This window comes from Ictalurus punctatus, chromosome 24, assembly GCF_001660625.3.
Source record: "Ictalurus punctatus breed USDA103 chromosome 24, Coco_2.0, whole genome shotgun sequence".
Lineage (NCBI taxonomy): Eukaryota > Metazoa > Chordata > Actinopteri > Siluriformes > Ictaluridae > Ictalurus > Ictalurus punctatus.
This window is the reverse complement of record NC_030439.2, coordinates 18,275,465-18,295,342: the sequence shown is the minus strand read 5'-3', so window position 1 is coordinate 18,295,342 and position 19,878 is coordinate 18,275,465. Positions and strand designations below refer to the sequence as shown.

Below are 19,878 nucleotides of genomic sequence, written 5' to 3'. Positions count from 1 at the left end.
CCGTGCCCACTGTAGCCTCAGAATCCAGAGTCTGCTGCTGTTGTGGCTCATCTGCCTGAAGCTTGCGCATTATGAGATGCTTTCCTGCTCACCACGCTTGTCAAGAGTGGTTATTTGAGTTACCGTGGCGTTGCTGGTCCTCCCGCAGAGACGGTTGCTTTAGAGACTGTTGTGTGTGAAACTCAGCAGTTTCTGAAACATGTGAAACGGCTCATCTGACACGAACAACAACGCAGCAAGTCACTGAGATCGCATCTTCCCCCATTTTGATGTCTGACATTAACTGAAGCGCCTGAGCTGTATCTGCATGATTTTATGCACGGTGCTGCTTCCGCGTGATTGGCTGATTGGATCATTGCAAGAATGAACAGATTCTAATGTGTTTGTGCAAAAAAAATTTTTTTTTGTGCATTTATATGTATCGTGTTCCTGTAAACACCTTCATGAGACATCAGAGACGAGTGGCGTGGTATGAGAGCTGTGTTCGACCTCTCTGGTCATGACACATGGAGGGTACAGCTGAAATATGACCTATAAACGTACACAGGAAAGCTGCAAACCTCACACATCAAATTCTATCTTACTTCTACTTAAAGTTGTCTGTGTTTCCTCATATGTGTGAGTGAAAATGTTTCCATATACTGCATGCTGCATGTTGATCTGCAGTAGTGTCTTGCATTACTGTGCAATGTGTGTGTGTGTGTGTGTGTGTGTGTGTGTGTGTGTGTGTGTGTGTGTAAGTGCTCGTGTGGTCTTATTAAAATTAAAGTGAATTGAAACTTACACCCACACACTACTTCAACGTAAGTACCACAAGCCAGCACAGTTACTGTATGCAAAATTCTTGCTGTCACTGTATTACTAATGTCATGTGAGAAGAGGACCATACTCATAGCCATGCAGATTTAGCGCCACTGTGTGGCGAACCTGATGCATTACATGCATAATGAAGGTACTCTTATACAGATAATAAATATGCTGAGACTGGACTTGGTTTGCAAACGAAAATGCTGACGGACAGACAGGATTGTATTAATAAAAAAATCTATCTATCTATCTATCTATCTATCTATCTATCTACTGTTTCTATCTATCTATCTATCTATCTATCTATCTATCTATCTACTGTTTCTATCTATCTATCTATCTATCTATCTATCTATCTATCTATCTACTGTTTCTATCTATCTATCTATCTATCTATCTATCTATCTATCTATCTACTGTTTCTATCTATCTATCTATCTATCTATCTATCTATCTACTGTTTCTATCTATCTATCTATCTATCTATCTATCTATCTATCTATCTACTGTTTCTATCTATCTATCTATCTATCTATCTATCTATCTACTGTTTCTATCTATCTATCTATCTATCTATCTATCTATCTACTGTTTCTATCTATCTATCTATCTATCTATCTATCTATCTATCTACTGTTTCTATCTATCTATCTATCTATCTATCTATCTATCTATCTGTCTATCTATCTATCTATCTATCTATCTATCTATCTATCTATCTATCTATCTACTGTTTCTATCTATCTATCTATCTACTGTTTCTATCTATCTATCTATCTACCTACCTACCTACCTATCTATCTACTGTTATCTATCTATCTATCTATCTATCTATCTATCTATCTATCTATCTATCTATCTATCTATCTATCTATCTATCTATCTATCTACTGTTTCTATCTATCTATCTATCTATCTATCTATCTATCTATCTATCTATCTATCTACCTACCTACCTACCTATCTACTGTTATCTATCTATCTATCTATCTATCTATCTATCTACCTACCTACCTACCTACCTACCTATCTACTGTTATCTATCTATCTATCTATCTATCTATCTATCTATCTATCTATCTACTGTTTCTATCTATCTATCTACCTACCTACCTACCTACCTACCTATCTACTGTTATCTATCTATCTATCTATCTATCTATCTATCTATCTATCTATCTACCTACCTACCTACCTACCTATCTATCTACTGTTATCTATCTATCTATCTATCTATCTATCTATCTATCTACCTACCTACCTACCTATCTACTGTTATCTATCTATCTATCTATCTATCTATCTATCTATCTACCTACCTACCTATCTATCTACTGTTATCTATCTATCTATCTATCTATCTATCTATCTGTCTATCTATCTGTCCACTGTTATCTATCTATCTATCTATCTATCTATCTATCTATCTATCTATCTACTGTTATCTATCTATCTACTGTTTCTATCTATCTGTCTATCTATCTATCTATCTACTGTTATCTATCTATCTACTGTTATCTATCCATCTATCTATCTATCTATCTATCTATCTATCTATCTATCTATCTGTCTATCTATCTGTCCACTGTTATCTATCTATCTATCTATCTATCTATCTATCTATCTATCTATCTATCTATCTATCTATCTATCTATCTGTCCACTGTTATCTATCTATCTATCTATTCCATGTCCATTCTCATCCTAAATGGTGTCTCTCCTCTTTCCACACTTAAATAGTTTAAAAGACTTATATGCGTGTGCGTATAAGGAATAAAAGACTCCGGGTGGTGTGGTGAAGCAGAGTTACCGGTCCAACGTTTAATCTCCGTTTGATTTCCATTTACACCCAGGATTTGGTCTAATGCACCATCTAATGCATCTAATGATTGTGATGTAATATTTCTTTCTTTCTTTTTGTTAAAAGTTTTAATACTTAAGACCTTGTCTCTGAACAATACAGATAAAAATAAAACTGGTGAAAGGAGAAAGAAAACACTTTCTTCTGAGAATCTGAGGGGATTCTGTGAAACCCCCTGTGAAAGGGAGAACATGAGGCGTTTCTGTGGTCAGGCGAGTCTGAGCTGTGAGAGAGGAGAAGAGAAGAGCACCAGGCCGGAGCGACACCTCTGGTACAGTTGTGTGACAACCATCTACCCCTCTGTCTGTCTATCTGATCCACCTGACCACAAACCACCACAGCACGACGACTCTGACGCCACTCACACCCACATGTTCCCCGACGTCTTCCCGTGCAACGTCTTAAACACGTGGACATCGTGCAACAGAAGAACAGGCGAGACAAATGAGCTGTGTGTAACATTTTGAAGACAATCACAAATGGCAAGTCTCTTGAAAACAGAGGTGGGGTAATATGACAAGGGGGCTAAAGGAGGCGCGTTTCCTCACACTTCCGGGGTTGGGTGTTTGAATCCCGCCCCTGCCCTGAGTGCATGGGGTTTGCATGTTCTCCCCGTGCTTCTGGGGTTTCCTCAGGGTTCTCCGGTTTCCTCCCCAGTCCAAAGACATGAGCTGTAGGTTAATTGGCATTTCCAAATTGTCCATAGTGTGTGTGATCGTGCCCTGCAATGGTTTGCACACCGTCCAGTGTTCATATTCACTTAAAAAAAAAAAAACTTTTACAGTCTCCCAAAACAAGTGAAACAGTTAACTCCAGAATTATTGGCACCCCTTACAAAGCCCACAAAGAGGACTATTGATTGTGTAAAAATAAGTCAAGTGTAAGTAAGCGAGTGATTTCATTTTGCGTAACAGTTTCTGTGCATGTCCTCCTCGTGTCCATACAGGTTTCCACCCGGTTCTCCGGTTTCCTCTCACCTCCCAAAAACATGCACCGGTAGGTGGATTGGCTAGGATAAATTGCTCCTAGGTGTAGATGAGTGCATGAGTGTGTGTATGTGGTGCTCTGTGATGAACCGGCATCCCATCCAGGGTGTAAGATAAGACAAGATAAGATCAATTTACCGAACTAAAATAAAATAAATAAAATAAAGTGTTGTAAATGCAATGGAGATGTAAGTGTAATCATTTTCCAGAAAATAAAAAATCATAAAAAATAAAATAAAATAAAAAACAAATTAAATAAACTGTACAATTGGCCCAAATAAATATCGACGTAACCAGTGAGTTTTGGGAATCTGTAAAATTGCTGAATGCTAGAAAAGAGTTTTTTTTTGTACATTTATTACACCATTGTTAACCTTTTCCTTGGGTAGAAGAAGGATGTAGAGTTGGTTTACTGAAGAAGAAAAAAAAAAATCAACGATAAATTGTACATGAAAAATAAATAAAATGAGAGTAGGATTTCAATTTCAATATCAGCCACTAGAGGGCGGTATTGTGTAGCTGAGGAAGGACAGCAGCTCAGAAAGACATGAGATAAAATACTGTATATATCTGATGTCTAAATGGGGAGATAGAAATGTTCCAGGATAGGATAAAGGTGATCAGTTAGAAGAACTTAGCACTGCAGTGATACTTTGTTCTAAGACACAAGCGGCGCCAAAAATAAATACCCCCCCCCCCCCCCCCCAACTGGGTTCTCCAGTTTCCTCCCAACTCTTACAAACATGTCATTAGGTGTACTGACTGCTCCAAATTGCATCTGAGCAGTGAAAGACATTCTCAAAAAGATCACGGAAGACGTTCAGCGCTAGTGTTAAGGGTTGAAATGGTTATCCAGTTCAGTGCATAAGATTTCTGGAAGAAACAAATATTAAATGAACAAAACATCAACATTACGGCTGAGAAGATCCAAAAGCTGCGTAGTTTTGAGGCAGTTATAGAAGCAAAAATAGATGATACCTGGTTGCTTAAATGTGTTCAGAATGAACCAATCACATTCGATCTCATGTTCAAAAGCAATTATCATACAGCTGTCATCAATGAAGTTGTTCTGATTAGCCACAAATAAAGACCAGCTGTTTCTGTAGGTCTTCACATCATCTTGGATTCATCCGACTGCTGAAGCTATGGTCTTACAAAGAGTTTACAAATCATGCACGTTATCTCACTGGTTGAAAGATATCGACCAGGAGAGGGGTATAAAAGAATTTCCAAAACCATGGCGCACTGTGAAGGCCGTCGTCAACAAGCGTGGAAAATGGAGCACCACAATGACATCACCAAGAACGGGACGTCCCTCCAAAATTGACAAAAGGGCGGGACAAAATCTTACCAGGGAGGCTGCCGAGACACCGACTGAAACATTAAATGAGCTGCAGGAATACCTGAGAAGTACTGATTAGTCTTTACATGTGACAACAATCTCTTGTATTTTTCACGAGTCTAGGCTAAGGGGTAGGGGGGGGCTAGACGGAAGCCCTTTCTCAGAAAAAACACCCAAGCCCAAAATAAATCACCCCAAAACATGTGTCAAAATGTGTTATGGTCTGATGAGACCAAATCCAAAAGGTATAATAATTACATAATCCCAAAAGGTTTGTTTGGTGCAAATAAAGCACATCACCAAAAGTACACCATCCCCGCGCTGAAGCACGGTGGTGGCAGCATCATGCTTTAGGGCTGCTTTTCTTCAGACATCGGCTTTTATGACGGTGGAGGGAATCATGAATGGATACAAATACCAGTCAATTTTAGTGCAAAACCTTCAGGTGTCTGCGATTAAAGCTGAAGGTGAGAAGGAATTTCACCTTTCAGTATGACAACGACCCAAAGCATACATCCACATCGACATAGGGATGGCTTACCCAAAAGAATATCGGTGTTTTTGAATGGCCTAGCCAGAGTCCAGACCTGAACAATCTATGCAGTGACCTGAAGAGGGCTGTGCACAGGAGATGCCCTTACAATTTGACAGATCTAGAATGTTTTTTTCAAGAAATATTGGCAAGCCAAGATGTGCCATGTTGATAGACTGAATGGTGTAATAAAATCAAAAGGTGCTTCCACAAAGTATTCATTTAGGGGTGTGCACACTTATGCAACTAGACTCTAATGTGTCTATGTTGATATGACTCTGTGTGTAAAGTGTCTATGTTGATATGACTCTATGTACAGTGTCTATGTTGATATGACGCTATATACAGTGTCAATGTACATCTTTTTGTGATGTGTCTATATGTAAGGTTTTAAATGAATGCAACTTTTGTATATGTCGAATGTGTTTACTCCAGTTTCAGGATATTTCATTTTTTTTTGTCAAATAAACCTTTCTTAATATTATGTTCTAGGAATAAGAAGATAAAAGTGCATGGTTGTTCTCAGAATTCAATTATTTTTCACTTCCAATAATAATAATAATAATAATAATAATAATAATAATAATAATAATAATAATAATAATCTATTGTCTAGGACGCACGGTGGCATGGTGGTTAGCACGTTCATCTAACACCACCGGGGTTGGGGGTTCAATTCGCCACCCTGTGTGCACAGAGTTTGCATGTTCTGCCCGTGCTACGGAGGTTTCCTACAGGTACTCCGGTTTCCTCCCCCAGTCCAAAGACATGCATGGTAGGCTGACTGGCGTGTTCTGTTGGCTTGTAGCGTATGAATGGGTGTGTGAAAGTGTATGAGATTGCGCCTTGTGCCCCACGCTCCCTGGGATAGGCTCCAGGTTCTCCACGACCTTGTATAAACGGTATAGAAAATGGATGGATGAATGGATGTTTACTCTATTATTATAGAAACACACAAAAAATATAAACCAGCTTATTTCAGTTATTAAATAGATGCCATTTATTAAATAGATACCCAAGATGGGTAAAGTTTTTATTGACTTTTTTTTATATAAAAATATTTTCTGAATATTAAATTAGTATGGTATTCCATTAAGAACAACAGAAACTATTATTAGTAATACTACTACTACTATTACTACTATTAATAAAACATTTTTGTTTTGTAGTTTTGTTTCCATGCATGTTTTATTTATTTTATTACGTTTTTAAAAACTGCAAACCGACATGCATTATATAAAACCATGCTGATGTAAAAAAAATAAAAATAATAATGACATATTTATAAATAAATCTATCATGTATGTATGTATGTATGTATGTATGTATGTATGTATGTATTTATTTATTTATTTCAGCTGTCAGCATCGACCCTTACGCTCGGCATGCGTATGACGTCATCGACGTCTCGAGCTGTTTGTTCTGGATTGTGGGAAAAGAAAAGAGCGCGCGCACCTTGACAACCCGATAAATAAGGTAACATATTTAAAAAACACACACACACCAACACCACAAACATTTGCTTATCGTTACCGGCATGTTCGCGCGCGGAAAAAAGAGCAGACAGATAGCGGTCTCGTTTTTTAAAAATATTTTTTAGCGCACTTTTATCGAGCGTCTCGGTCAGTATCGGAGTCGTCGTCGACTCTCGCGTGAGCGGCGAAAAGGGAGCGCGAGGAGACCGGAGGGAGGCCCTGCAGAGACTAACGAGCTCAGTTAACGTCAGCGGAGAGCTGCGAGTGTGTGTGAAGCGGCGCTTCATGCTAAACTACCCGCGCATCGGGATAGCAGGAGTGTACTCCATTCAGTGTCTCAGCCTAGCCTGTTATGGCTAGGTTGTTTATTAGCTAGCGCGGCTAAGCTAGCTGCCATACAACCCTAGGCCATTTTCTCATAGGTACGTTTGCGCAACCTGCGTGAAAGCAAGCTACGCTGTTTGCGTTGCGTAATCTGCGCCCGTCTGAGCGCTCGGTGCATACGAAAGCGCGCGGGTTTCTTTTCGGGAATGTGAGCTACGCTACGCAATATATTTCTACAATAATCGCGTAGGCTCGTGTTTTATCTAAACGAAGCGCCATCTTTCTAAGAATAGCATCTTCTTTGCATTTCTGAAACGTTTCGCACCAAAACCGTACTGAATACCTATGTACTAAACTAAACAGCGACACTATTAGGATGTCAACACGGTTCATACGCCACAGCGTACGTACTTCGTAGTATGCAGTCAGGCTGGATCCTAAATAGCGACACACTCCCTGTTTAAGTGCACTAATGTCGTGTACTCTCTAAGTGTTTATATGTTGTATCTACGTCCCTTCCTAGTGCCCTAGGTGTCCATTTGGAATTCGGCCACCCTAAGCCGTGTCAAAACGTAGCCGGTTAAGCTAACGTTAGTTAGCTCGGCGAAAAAATAAGTACAGCGCAGACATTACTGCCGTTTTTTTGTCGACGCGTTATTCTTATTAGTGTTTTAACTGCGTTTTATGTTTGGCTTTGAATTAAATATCGAACACAAATATTGAGTATGCGTGTATGCCATTGACCACAAGTGCTAACTGGGCGCTTGAGAATAAGAGGACTCCTAGGCTGTAACGCAGCGGTCGCCATTTTGTGCGCTACCCGGAGGAGCAGAGAGAGAGAATAACGTTTTCAGTTTAACAGGCGGAAGTATAATTGTAAGAAAGTGTCTCACGGATAAATTTGTTTTCACTCCAAACATGTGATGGTGTTATCTTTTTTATTTATTTATTTTTAAAAAGCGTTTTCTTTTCAAACTTGCTCCGCTTGTTTCGTGCTAGCATGTTTTGCTAGCTAGCAGTCTCCTAGGGCTTTATTTGGGTTATTTTTTTTCTCCTCGTTGCTGTTGGCTGTAATCAGGAGTGTCTGCATTTGTTATTTTGCAAAATGTATGTATTTATATTTGTTAGAAGGAGTCGGTAGCGTTTCCTAAACCTTTCCTATGACGTTTACACAGTGAAAGAAATGCGTTGTTTTTGTTTTGTCCACTAAAACCCAGTGAGACTCATCTTAGACCCCGTTACAGACGTCACTTTTGGACACAGCATCCCTTCTGAGAGGGGTTTATTTTTGGTTTGTTTTACAGTATAAAACAACAAAACTGAAATCGAAAGCATTTGAAAGGCTTCAGCTTGATTTACTGTCCGTCCTTGTGTGCTTTTTTCTCATGTTAAACTCTGTGAAGAGTTTAAAGGTGTGTGTGTGTGTGTGTGTGTGTGTGTGTGTGTGTGGGTTGCTGCTGTTATCTCAAGCAAACTTTATTCATCTGCGAGTATAAACTAATTATAAACGTGTATGTTCCCGGGTTCAGTTTAGATTAGACGCTGAAGTTTTTACTCTAAGGAACTGTTTCTTTAATGTTCAAGGAAGGAGTCTCCAGTGTCAGTGCTTTGAAACGGTCAGGAAGCTTTTCCACCCCAGGAAAGTCTGCACGATAGGTGTTTCTCGGTACCATGAATAAGCTGCGTTTTTTGTTTTTATTTTTATTTTAGTTAACTTTAAGTGAGGCTGCTGAGGGGGTGACTGTTTTATAGCTGCTATAACGTGAGAAATATCCGGAACGATCTCGTTTTGACTATACTTGGATGAGGCGACGTGGTGTTTTGGGAAAATAATCAACTTCTCGGCGGTAACACAGACTCCGCTTCATCACACCACTCGGTCATGGATTAATTTCCTGTAATAGCGCCCCCCCCCCGAGTGGTGTCCTCCTTACAGACTGACTACGTTTACATGGACAGCAGTAATCTGATTATTGTTCTTATTCTATTAAGGCAATATTCCGATTAAGGTGTTTACATGAGTCGCTTTTAGAATATTCCTTTCATGTTCCTATTTTACATGTTATAGAATATGGATTAACATCACACGTCATTACGTCACCGCGCCACGCCGTCCACCGTTCCCTCAAGAATTTCACGTATCGACATAGAGTTCGTCTTTGTTATGGGACCGTATACAGTTTTGGGTGTTTCATGTTTAATTTTATGAAAGCTTCAAGTGCAGTTAATTATTAGTCGTGCTGTACGTGCAAATAGACGACTGCTTGAAGCCGTGGGCTGTGTCCCAAACCGCGTTACTTACCGTCTGTATAGTAGCTGAAATACGTGTATTTCTCCTGTAAGCATGCGGTTTCGGCCACGTTCTTTTTGCTGTCAAACGGTTGAGCGCTGCCGTGTGTGTACGTGTCCTGTCGCAAAATGCAGCGAGAACTCCCACACGACGTTAATAGTGTGATTAAGGTGTGTACATGTCTATAATGCGACTAAAACAGGAACACTCCACACGTCTTAATTTGAATTGTGATCACCTCGAGTATTTGTTTTTATTCATCAGTAATCGCTGTTTACATGCTAGTTTCTTAATCAGAGTATTAATGGGGTTAATATCGGATTATTGTTGTACACGTACTGACTGACCAGCAAAGCCAATTATACGCATTTCAGTCTTCGATCGAGCGCAAATCGAGCTCGTCCTTAAGAGCAATCACGTTCTTATCTGGTTATTCCGTGTAGCTGTGTTTTGTTTTGTTTGCCACGGCGCTGTTACCAGACGACATGAGTTACACCCCGAGAGAAAAGATGACATTGATTCGCTTCTTGTTTCAAGTGATCAGCGAGATCGTTTCATTTCACCGTTCCTGTCATTTCTTCTCGGGCGACGAGAGATTTTCTTATTAGCTCGTTACGTTTGATCATGATTAACGTGGAAGCGCTGCGTATAGACGTGTAGTCACGTCACGTAAAAAGTCGCTTCGAACCAAAACGAGTGCCGTGAAGGGTGTAAATTTGAAAGCCGAGCAGTGTAAAGGAACTCGTCTGTACTAGATTCGCGCGTGATCCGACGCTCGGTGACACTCCGTACGGGATGAACGCCTGTCTGCGTCGAATCACGACACGTACGGAGAGTAACGGGTCACGTGTCGTCGTCGGCTGTGTTGGATTTCTTTCCCGCGTGAGTTGGTGGTTAAAATCGAGGCTCGTGTCATCTTTGCGGAAGTTCAGGTCCTTCTCAGGTGTACTCGGGTGTTTTTAGGTGTGCGTTCACTTCACGTATGCGACGTTCGGTTTGTTTGAACGAAGCCCTGATGGCTTCTCCCGCTCAGTGCGGTTCTTTACGCAGGTCAGAACCAGAGTTTCCGATAAGAAATTAGCGTGTCCGGGATTGATAAAGGGGGGAGAGAAATTCGGTCGTCTCATCCCGGTGTTTATTTTGCACTGTAGCGTTTTGGACTTCAGCGTCTCGTGTCAATATTTTTACCAGACCCCGTGTCCGACAATTTTTTAGTTTAACCAGACATTTTTAACATTCAGCGGTCAAGACCCGGTATTTACCAGCTAACTGAGGCTCTGCCCTTACGCCGAATGTAGCTATTGCCTCCGAGCTTGCTACCATTTCCACACAGTCTGGCGATGATTACGTGGTCGTCTAGATTTCGCACAATTTTTTTTTTTCGTGATTGTTGCGGCCAAAATCTATTTTGGTATTTAAAATCTATATTTTCGATTGTGCAATGTAACATGCCGAGTTTTATGTCCGTTTGTTATCTTGTGGAAATATTACTTGAATTGGTGAAATTGCGGTCTTTGGTTTTTCGCACTGGTGGTTCTCGCTGAAGAAGGAGACCTTTCAGCTGTACTCGCGTTCGACGCACGTGAATCGAAGATCGCTTTGGATGAACGCGCGTCATGATGACGTCAAACGACGCGTCTGCGAAATCTGAGGAAAATCTGCTGTGATTCTTTTTTTTTTTTTTTTTAAATCACAAGCTCCTCCGATATTGCGGCGTTTGCTCGATTTTGCGTAAAATCCTGGAGGGACTTTCTTTTGTCCCTTTTCGTTCTTTCTTTTGTCACGTCACATTTGTCACGTCTGTTCCCCCGGAAACAAATTCGCTTCGTTTATGTTTATTGAAATTAAGTGAACGAAGGAGTTGTTACGCGTATGTTTTCAGCACGTTACGCTCCTCAGCCAATGTTGTTGTTTTCTTTATTTCATTTTATTCTATGTTTTTGTTTGTTTGTTCAGTGATTTTCGCTATTAGGAACGAACCGAACCGCGAACGATGAGGATTTCGCTCGATTAGCTCTGCAAAAGTACTAATGGGTGTGAAAACACTCCGAGTATATGACGTGCTGCTTTTTTAAACTTCTCAGGTTGAACATGATGTTCTTTTAAATAAGCGCAGATCGCGTTGGTAGGCCAGGGCGTGTCCTGTCGATCAACGCCGTGCCGTGGCGTGCTTTGGACGGAGAGTGACAGTGTGACGGTATCTGATATACAAGGTGTCCTTGGCTTGTAAACTGGGAATCCGCCCTCGTAGAGCCGGGACTTCTTGATGAACCGCACTACAAACGTTTTTAGCTGTTTGTGGTCGAAGTGCAACCCGTGTGTATGTGTGTGTGTGTGTGTTTGTGAGAGAGAGAGCGTGTGCCTTTTCTACTCATCACAGGCGGCTATGTACATAACTGCTAGCTGAGCAAAGTGCATGCAGATTGTAGGAGGTGATGATCAGGTGCCTGCGCGGGATAAAAACAGGCGGTAGTACACAGTCTGAGACTTTGTACACTTTATCCCATAATTCCACTTGGCTCGATTAGCATTATATTAGCGGCAGGATTACAGTAGGGTTTTTTTTTTTTTTTTTTTTTTTTGGCCATGTCTTCAGTTTTTTCTCCTTGAGCGCGGGGGGGGGGGGGGTTTGGCAGAGCAGTTCAATGATTCAGCTGTCAGTACTGAGATTTCACCGATTTTCCTCAGTTACTAATACATCCTTAAAGTCCAGGTAGTGAAGTGCAGCAGGATCTGATTCAGAACGTATCTGAAAGTAGCACGTGTATGGTCACATTTTACAAATAAAGAGTAATTCCCTGAGCGAGGTTTTGCTATTTATATTATTTCCAAAAATTGAATTCGGTTATTCGAGCACGTCTGAGAAGCAGATTAGTTTAGCCGGATTGGATCGAGTTGTCTGAGAGAGAAACGGAAGTCGGTTTGTTTGTTTTTGTTTAATTTTCCTGCGCAATGTAGCATGGCTTCGTTTCCTGACCCTGGTCCTGAAGAACCTGTTCATTTCCACTAATTGCTTTAATCAGTAAACAGAATTCTTGCTAGGATTTCGTTCCACACTCTTTATGTAGAGATGTAGCAGTTGAAGCGGGGGAAAAGAAGTCTTCGTTTCTTAATCCACTCCGATCAAAGAGAAACTATGCGTCTCAGTGTCTTTTTTTATATATTTAATAAAAGAAAAAAAGGGTGCTACACGAGAACACATCACGTCGGATAATGATCAGCGGGGAAATGTGTTAAGTTGTTGAAACACTTGGCGTGTGAATGAGCGAGTAGTCATAATTCATACGTGACACCTTTCCAAAGCCCAAGGACACTTCAGGAAGATAATCTGATTTGTCGTGTACTGAATGTATCACACTGACAATGTTTCTTTCTCTGTCTCTCTCTCTCTCTCTCTCTCTTTCTCTCTCTATATATCTCATGTTTACAGTAGCGGTCTCCTGATCGGGCGCGTGTGTGAGAGTGCGCGCGAGAGAGAGATATCGTCCCCTCGTCCTCCCTCCGATCGGCTGACGTTTCTCTTGTCGCGGTCGAGAGCAGCTCCTCTGCCGAGTGCTGCGGGGGATCATGAGCTCACTCAGATAGGGAGGGGAGGGACTCCTGACCTAAGCATGTAAGTCTTTCTTTGTGTTTTGTTGTATGCAGACATGTCTCTCGCTGTAAATAATCACACCGTAAAGCTTTAAAATGCCACATCCTGGTTATCCTGCACCTGCGTTCTGTGGTAAAGTGCCCACACTGCAGCAGATTCAAACCGATTTAGCGACAGACCAAAAATCCCACATCCTTAAAGAATCCTCCGGGGTCGAGGTCGGAGGTCTTGGAGAGCGTAGTTTGTAGGGCTGGGCGATACGACGACGTGATGCCGGTTTCGTGATAAAATCGTGTCGTGACGCAGCTTCTTTCTTTTAAGGGATCGTCGACACGGTGAAGTTTTAACCTTTGTCGTTTTGTCATGCTTACGAACTGACGATGGGAGGCAGGTCAGCTGATGTTTTTTAATTTAAGTTTGTTTAAGTCTTGATATTCCGAAATGGAATAAGCGCTGCACGCTAGTGACGACTCGCTCAAATGAAATGAAAGGACAGACATGCAGCTGAATATATCATGGTTTATAAATGTTTCATTAAACTAAGTAAACTCTGGCTACGTTTACGTTCACTTCAGATTATGTTTAAGGTCTGTATTCGGGTTGCAGCCGCATTCCGGATACGATGTTTATATATGTACATGCATGGGAGTATTCCTGCGTATGGGCATCCGAGTATTCCTGTATACATGGTTGATGTGAGTACGCCCGAGTTGCCGTTCCTAAATACCTAGCCTACAGCTAAGCATCAGTTAGCACCCACAGTTCCTTGCGGACTGAGCGTGCACGTACGTCTCCTTCCAGTGGATTTTCTGAACGAGGTGTTCATATACGACAGGTTTCCCGGTGGGAATTAGAATTTGGGGAGTCAGAATATTGTCTTAATCTGAATCGGGTTTAGATGACTCTGACTCTACGTGACTCTGACTCTATGTGACTCTGATTAAGGCGAGACACGGCAGGTATACCGGTCAATTTTCAGATCTGGGTACGTTTTGCTTCTATAACACATCCTATTAAACACCGGTACCCTAAAAACGAGAACATGATGTTTATTTTTAGTCATTTGGTGTTTTTACGTCCGCCGATTTCACACACACTTTGTCCAAGGGAAGGTTAGCGTTTTTCAACCAGATGAATCTCGGCGATCGCTCTTGTTTGGTATCGTCGGCAAGCTCGTTTCCTCTAGCGCCATGGCATCTGGTCTAAACACGGTAGTTTCCTTTCTAGAGCTCACTAATAGTGAGAAACTACAGGCTGATCTAAAACAGGAGATGTGATAAAATATGATTCTTAGTACTTTTTTTTTTTTTTTAATATTTAAAAAAATGTATTTTATTTTATAATAAATAAACAACACCGTAAAGGAGAGAACTATAAGCTACTTACGTATGTAGACGAAGCCATCCGAGAGTTCGTACGTGGTTTATTTTTTTAATCTGTGAGGCTTCAGAAAACATGCCGTCGTTTCCAGTAAGAGAACATAATGAGCATCGACTCTCCCTTGGTTTTTGTGGTGCATTGTGGGATTCTATTATTTTTTTAGAGAGCGATCGTTCCAGTTAGTGTACTGGAAGGATTTTGTGCTCGAGACATCCCTGATCAGCGCCCTGATTACTGGTCTAGATACTTGTTCGATCTTGGCGCTACCAGGGTAACCATAGCAACCAAAAGTAAACTAGAGGAAGAAATGCCCACTAAACGCCACCAGCGTTGCGTGAACCCGGGCGATACGTCGATATAATACCGAGATCGTATGATAAATGATGTTACGATACTTTTGGATATCTTGCACATGTTTGAAATGATTACAAACCGACAGGAAGCAGCTGATGTGAGTCTACAGGAAGGAATGCTTGAAGGTAAAAAAGCACAGGGTTTTTCCACCTTTAGTGTCGGGGCTGTATACGTGTGTCACTCCCATCAATTTGTTTCTAATTTGCATCAAGTGAAGCTTCTAAACTTTTATTTTTTACTTTTTTTTTTTTTTTCCTCCTTCTCCTGTCGCTGTGGATCGTCAGTGTGCGCTCTTTGTGATTGGGTGAAATCTTTACACGGCACCGAACACTCACAAGGTTGCGTAATGGTCATTCTTCACCTTTACAGCCTGCAAAAAGACGGAGAAACTCACCTCCTTAATTGTGAATGCTGGATAGTGACGTGTTCCAGGTGTAACGTCTGTAGGAACGTCTCGAACATGTTCCTGAATCAGCACAAGCTGGATAGAAACCCTTTTATTCCATACTGGCCCGTAGAGGGTGCTGAATGTTTTGCGGAGGCTGTCGGTCACATGCTGGGTTTTTCCCCCCACGTGTTCCTGTGTTGAATTGAAAGGACGGTTTGTGATGGAAGACCACACTGGACCTGTGAGAAACCTAAACACACACACACACGCACCTTTTCATCAGCTGAAATGTAATAAAATTGTATACTCGACTATAACGAGAGTCGTTTTGTCCTATTCGGATGCGATACGACTTCCTGTTGCCAGACGACGTCTGCATCTCTACGATGTACGCGTAGTTGTCACACTGGTCGACCGACTCGAGCGGCATCTGAATATCCCTACTACCCTACTATACAGTACAGCAGTACGCCAAAGGAGTAGTATGTCCGAATTAGTAGTACGGAAGCAATGGACACTGCGCTATCCCAAAATGCAACGGGACTGGCGTGGAAGAGCTGTCTGAATCAGAAGTGGTGGAAGGCAAAGGTATTAAACGTTGTTCCTTGTGGATAAACCGTACTTGTTTAGCAACACCTGAGTAAATTGTTAACTTGCTGAAGGTTTAAACAAGAATCTGGCGGGCTCTTTAAGTATTTGCGGTTTTGGTGACGTCGTAGGACAATTCCAACATGGCGGATGTAGGATGTCGGGATTGTATTCGTATCTCACACACGTACTGATCAGTACGAACTGACGTATCAACGGCCGAGCAGTAGGTACTGAATCGAACGCGGCACGTCCCGTCACGGTACGTGATTTCAGACGCGACCTTGGTTTGGTTTCGTTTTGTTTATAACGACGGAAAAGAGCGAGCACTTCCCGGAGAGTGTTTTCGTCAACATGGACAAGGTAGGGGTGTGTATATGTATATTTACATATATATCGCAGTGCTGTCGAATTCTCGATTCTGATTGGCTGACAGACGTTCTGAGGTGTGCAACTGTATGTATTTTTTTTTTTTTTTTTAGTAAACGTACAGCAGTAGTTCCAGTCGGGTCTCGAACGCGGTACGGTTCCGTATCACTTCGCCGAGTTAACTGACATGACGCGAAAGTTAGGCTACTGTCCACCACAGCGCACGCAGCTAACCACAAACAACGTGACAGAAAACTACGATTTCCCAGAATTAAGTAAAGGAATAATTGACTCCGGTCCGTTGATTTATTAGAAGATTATAACCGCGCGATCCGAGGTGTACGTCGTGGCCGCATTGCCACCTCGACGTGTGCGTTATTTTCTGATCATTCAACGGACCGGAGTCAATTATTCCTAACTTATATTAACATGACCCGGGTTTATTTCTAGAGGGCATAAAAAAAAGTCAACCGAAAATCCCAGAAGAAGCGGTGATCACATTACACCACCTCCTCGTGTATTTTGCCGCTGAAGATGTTCCATGACTCACAACCTGCTCATCAAAAGAACGCTGCGTGTTTACTCACTCAGACGAGACACGCGCTTGACTCCATGCGCGGGTGGTACCGCGGATTACCTCCGGCCTGGACGGGGGGGGGCAGGTCAAGTGCCTTGTACGAGACAACCTCCTGCTGCTTACTCGCTCATGCTCTCGCTAGTGTGACGCAAAAGCCCCGGTCCTGGTTCTGTTCGGATGGGATTAGTCTTCTTTTTTGTACCAATGTGTCAGTTTGGGTGTGCTGGGGTTAGTAAATAAAAGTTGAAAAAATAAAAACTGGATGGAACCGAAATGTATATTTCCGTCACACCACGACGATGTAATCCTGTACGAATTATGCGCTGGATTAGTTTTACATGCCGAGGCGAGCTCGGGTAATTATTTCGGTTGCATTTTCTGGAATTTCAGGCCCCGCCCACACGTGTACACCGCCAGTCAAAAGTTTAGACGCACTCATTCATTTTTGTTCTTTATTTCTCTACATTTTATAATAATGATGATAAAGTCATCAAAACTCTGGAGTATCACACATGGAACTGTGGGAATTATGCTGTGATTTAAAAAATCCAAAATAAACCAAAATAATTTAATACTTTAGCATCTTCGAAGTAGACGCCATTTTCACCTAGAGTTTCCAGAAATGTGTTCTTGGCGTTTTCTCACCCGATTTCTTGAGGGATTTCCCCCGAGATGATTTTTAAACAGGATTAAAGGAGTCCCCACCGACGCCGGACTCTAATCGGCTGCTTTTCGGAATATCTCGCTCCGAGTCGTCCGTTTGAATAAATATTGTTTTCTAAATAAAATGTTAGTTTCCTAATGAAAGAAATGAATACGTCGGCAGGGTTATTTTATTTTTTTTTTGTCTACAACATCGATATTAAACATTTAATCATACACCTTCAGATCAAAAGCTTTTTAAGATCATTTCAGTCAAGTGTCTACAAGTCAAGGGTCTGGGGCGGCTGTAGATCAGGTGGTGGAGCGGGTTGTCCACTAATCGTAGGGTCGGGGTTCGATTCCCGGCCCACATGACACCACATGCCAAAGTGTCCTTGGGCAAGACACTGAACCCCAACTTGCGCGCTCTCTCTCTCTATACATACATACATACATATATATATATATATATATATATATATATATATATATATATATATATATATATATATATATATATATATATATATAAAACGTAAATATGTATTTATATAACAATATTTATTTCCCATCCACAAAAAAAGGAACCTTTCTAAAAGGGTGAATAATTGTAAAAAAAAACGAGGTGTCGTGACCCTGAGAGATGAGTTGGAATTTTGTGTGTAGGGCTGGGCGATATATCGTTATAATATCGATATCAACGGTACTGAATAGATGCTGTTGATTTGAGGTAATGTGATCATCTTTGGATTTGTTTTGTGTGTGTGTGTGTGTGTGTGGTCAGTATGATAATACAACGACAGGATAATGAGGCACTTAGCTATTCGAATAAGAGGTCAAGTATACTTACTTGTATGCAAATATATGCCAGGTGCAAAATAAATACAATGGACCATCAATCAGCGGATAATCATCGAGCAGAGATGTGAAACGTTTGCAGGGAAGAGACAGAGAAACGGACAGTGCTGTTTAGTATAGAAACCAACACTGAAAGAATTAAACGGATCACGTAGAATATATGCTTGCATTTCAGTGTCGTAAAAAAAAAAAAGTTCTCATCAGTTTTAAACTAGTATATGGCCCGACTTGAGACTCTAGCTCATATACACACACTTTATTAGCAGTCTGGGTCATTTTGAATCTTGTGCTTTCAAAGGTTACTGTGTGTGTGTGTGTGTGTGTGTGTGTGTGTGTGTGTGTGTGTGTTGGAAGTAGGCATGTCACGATATCAAAAATCTAGTAGTCGGTACCGATACCACCAAAAGTACTCGATACCAAAGTAGATACCACGGTGTGGTTTAAAAATAAAATATAAAACTCTCCTGGAGGACGACATCCTCTGGCTGAGAGAGAGAGAGAGAGAGAGAGAGAGAGAGAGAGAGAGAGAGAGCGAGAGTGAGTGAGAGGGGGGGATATTTTAGGTATCAAACACTGTATGACAATAACTAATAAAACAGTGGAGGCTCCGGGTGCTAAGGCGCACTCCTAAACACACACCCACACATTATACTCTGAGTGCAAGCATTAGTTTAAATTCACTGATATGGTGGCAGGCCAAAAAGATTTATTAACACCATGAACATGTGAATAATTATCAGTGACATTAGGATACATTTAGCTGACAGGACCCGGGCCGAATGGCGGTGCATGGTGGACCATTAGGAGGTCGTTTATAACACTGTAATGCGTTCGCGTCGTTAACAAATAACCGTCTATCGCTAACATTACATGGAGCGTAACGTTAGCTGGTTTCACGGTAACAATGCTAGCTGCCTCAAACAAACATAATACGGGACCGCCTTTCAGGTGCTTCGCCAAATTCCAGGCGTTTCCTCGCTTTGTCTGAAATGAGCCATCGCATCGGTTACACACCGGCTTCACAGCATCAATTCTATGTTTGTTGTCGTCCGGCTCGAATGCGAAGTGTTTCCATATTTAACTCCTATCACCTTTCCTTTCAACGAGTCGGGGCGGAGCAAAACTCGTCGCCATGTTCTGTAGTAGTTCCCGTGTGCTCGTAGGCGTTCTTCTTCTTCTAAAACACTCGCGCGTATTTGCTGCCCCCATCAGTTCCCGAAGAATCGCAACCGCGGTACCTTCATTACTGACGGAACCGACGCTACTGCAGAAAAACCAGTCACGTTTTAAGAATGTCGCTATCGACTTGGTACCGGAGTATAGGTCCTCGTGACATCCCTAGTGTGTAGGCAGAAGGATTTATTAGCAGTGAGTTTATTTTATTTCGGGCCACTCATGCACGCTCTCACTAAGATGGTGGATGCTAGTAAAGAGCCAGGTTCCTAATAACCGTTTCGCACAAGTGCTTGTAATGATACAGCTGAAAAGCTTTAGCAGCTCGTCCACTCTTTTT

General features: G+C 41.5%; 1 protein-coding gene across 3 annotated transcripts in view; it reads left to right on the top strand.

The window, feature by feature from the left end:
* Positions 1-6,907: 6,907 nt before the first annotated feature.
* The window catches only part of brd4 (bromodomain containing 4), a 62,559-nt gene continuing 49,588 nt past the window's right edge, over positions 6,908-19,878 (top strand). The window contains exons 1-2 of one of the 3 annotated variants that reach the window (XM_017454578.3): positions 6,908-7,004; positions 13,048-13,230. The gene's annotated coding sequence lies outside the window, so the exon portion shown is untranslated. Of the gene's footprint in view, positions 7,005-7,177; positions 7,426-7,607; positions 8,204-13,047; positions 13,231-19,878 lie in introns of those variants that run through there. The other 2 variants (XM_047150655.2, XM_047150654.2) reach the window with 2 other exon arrangements.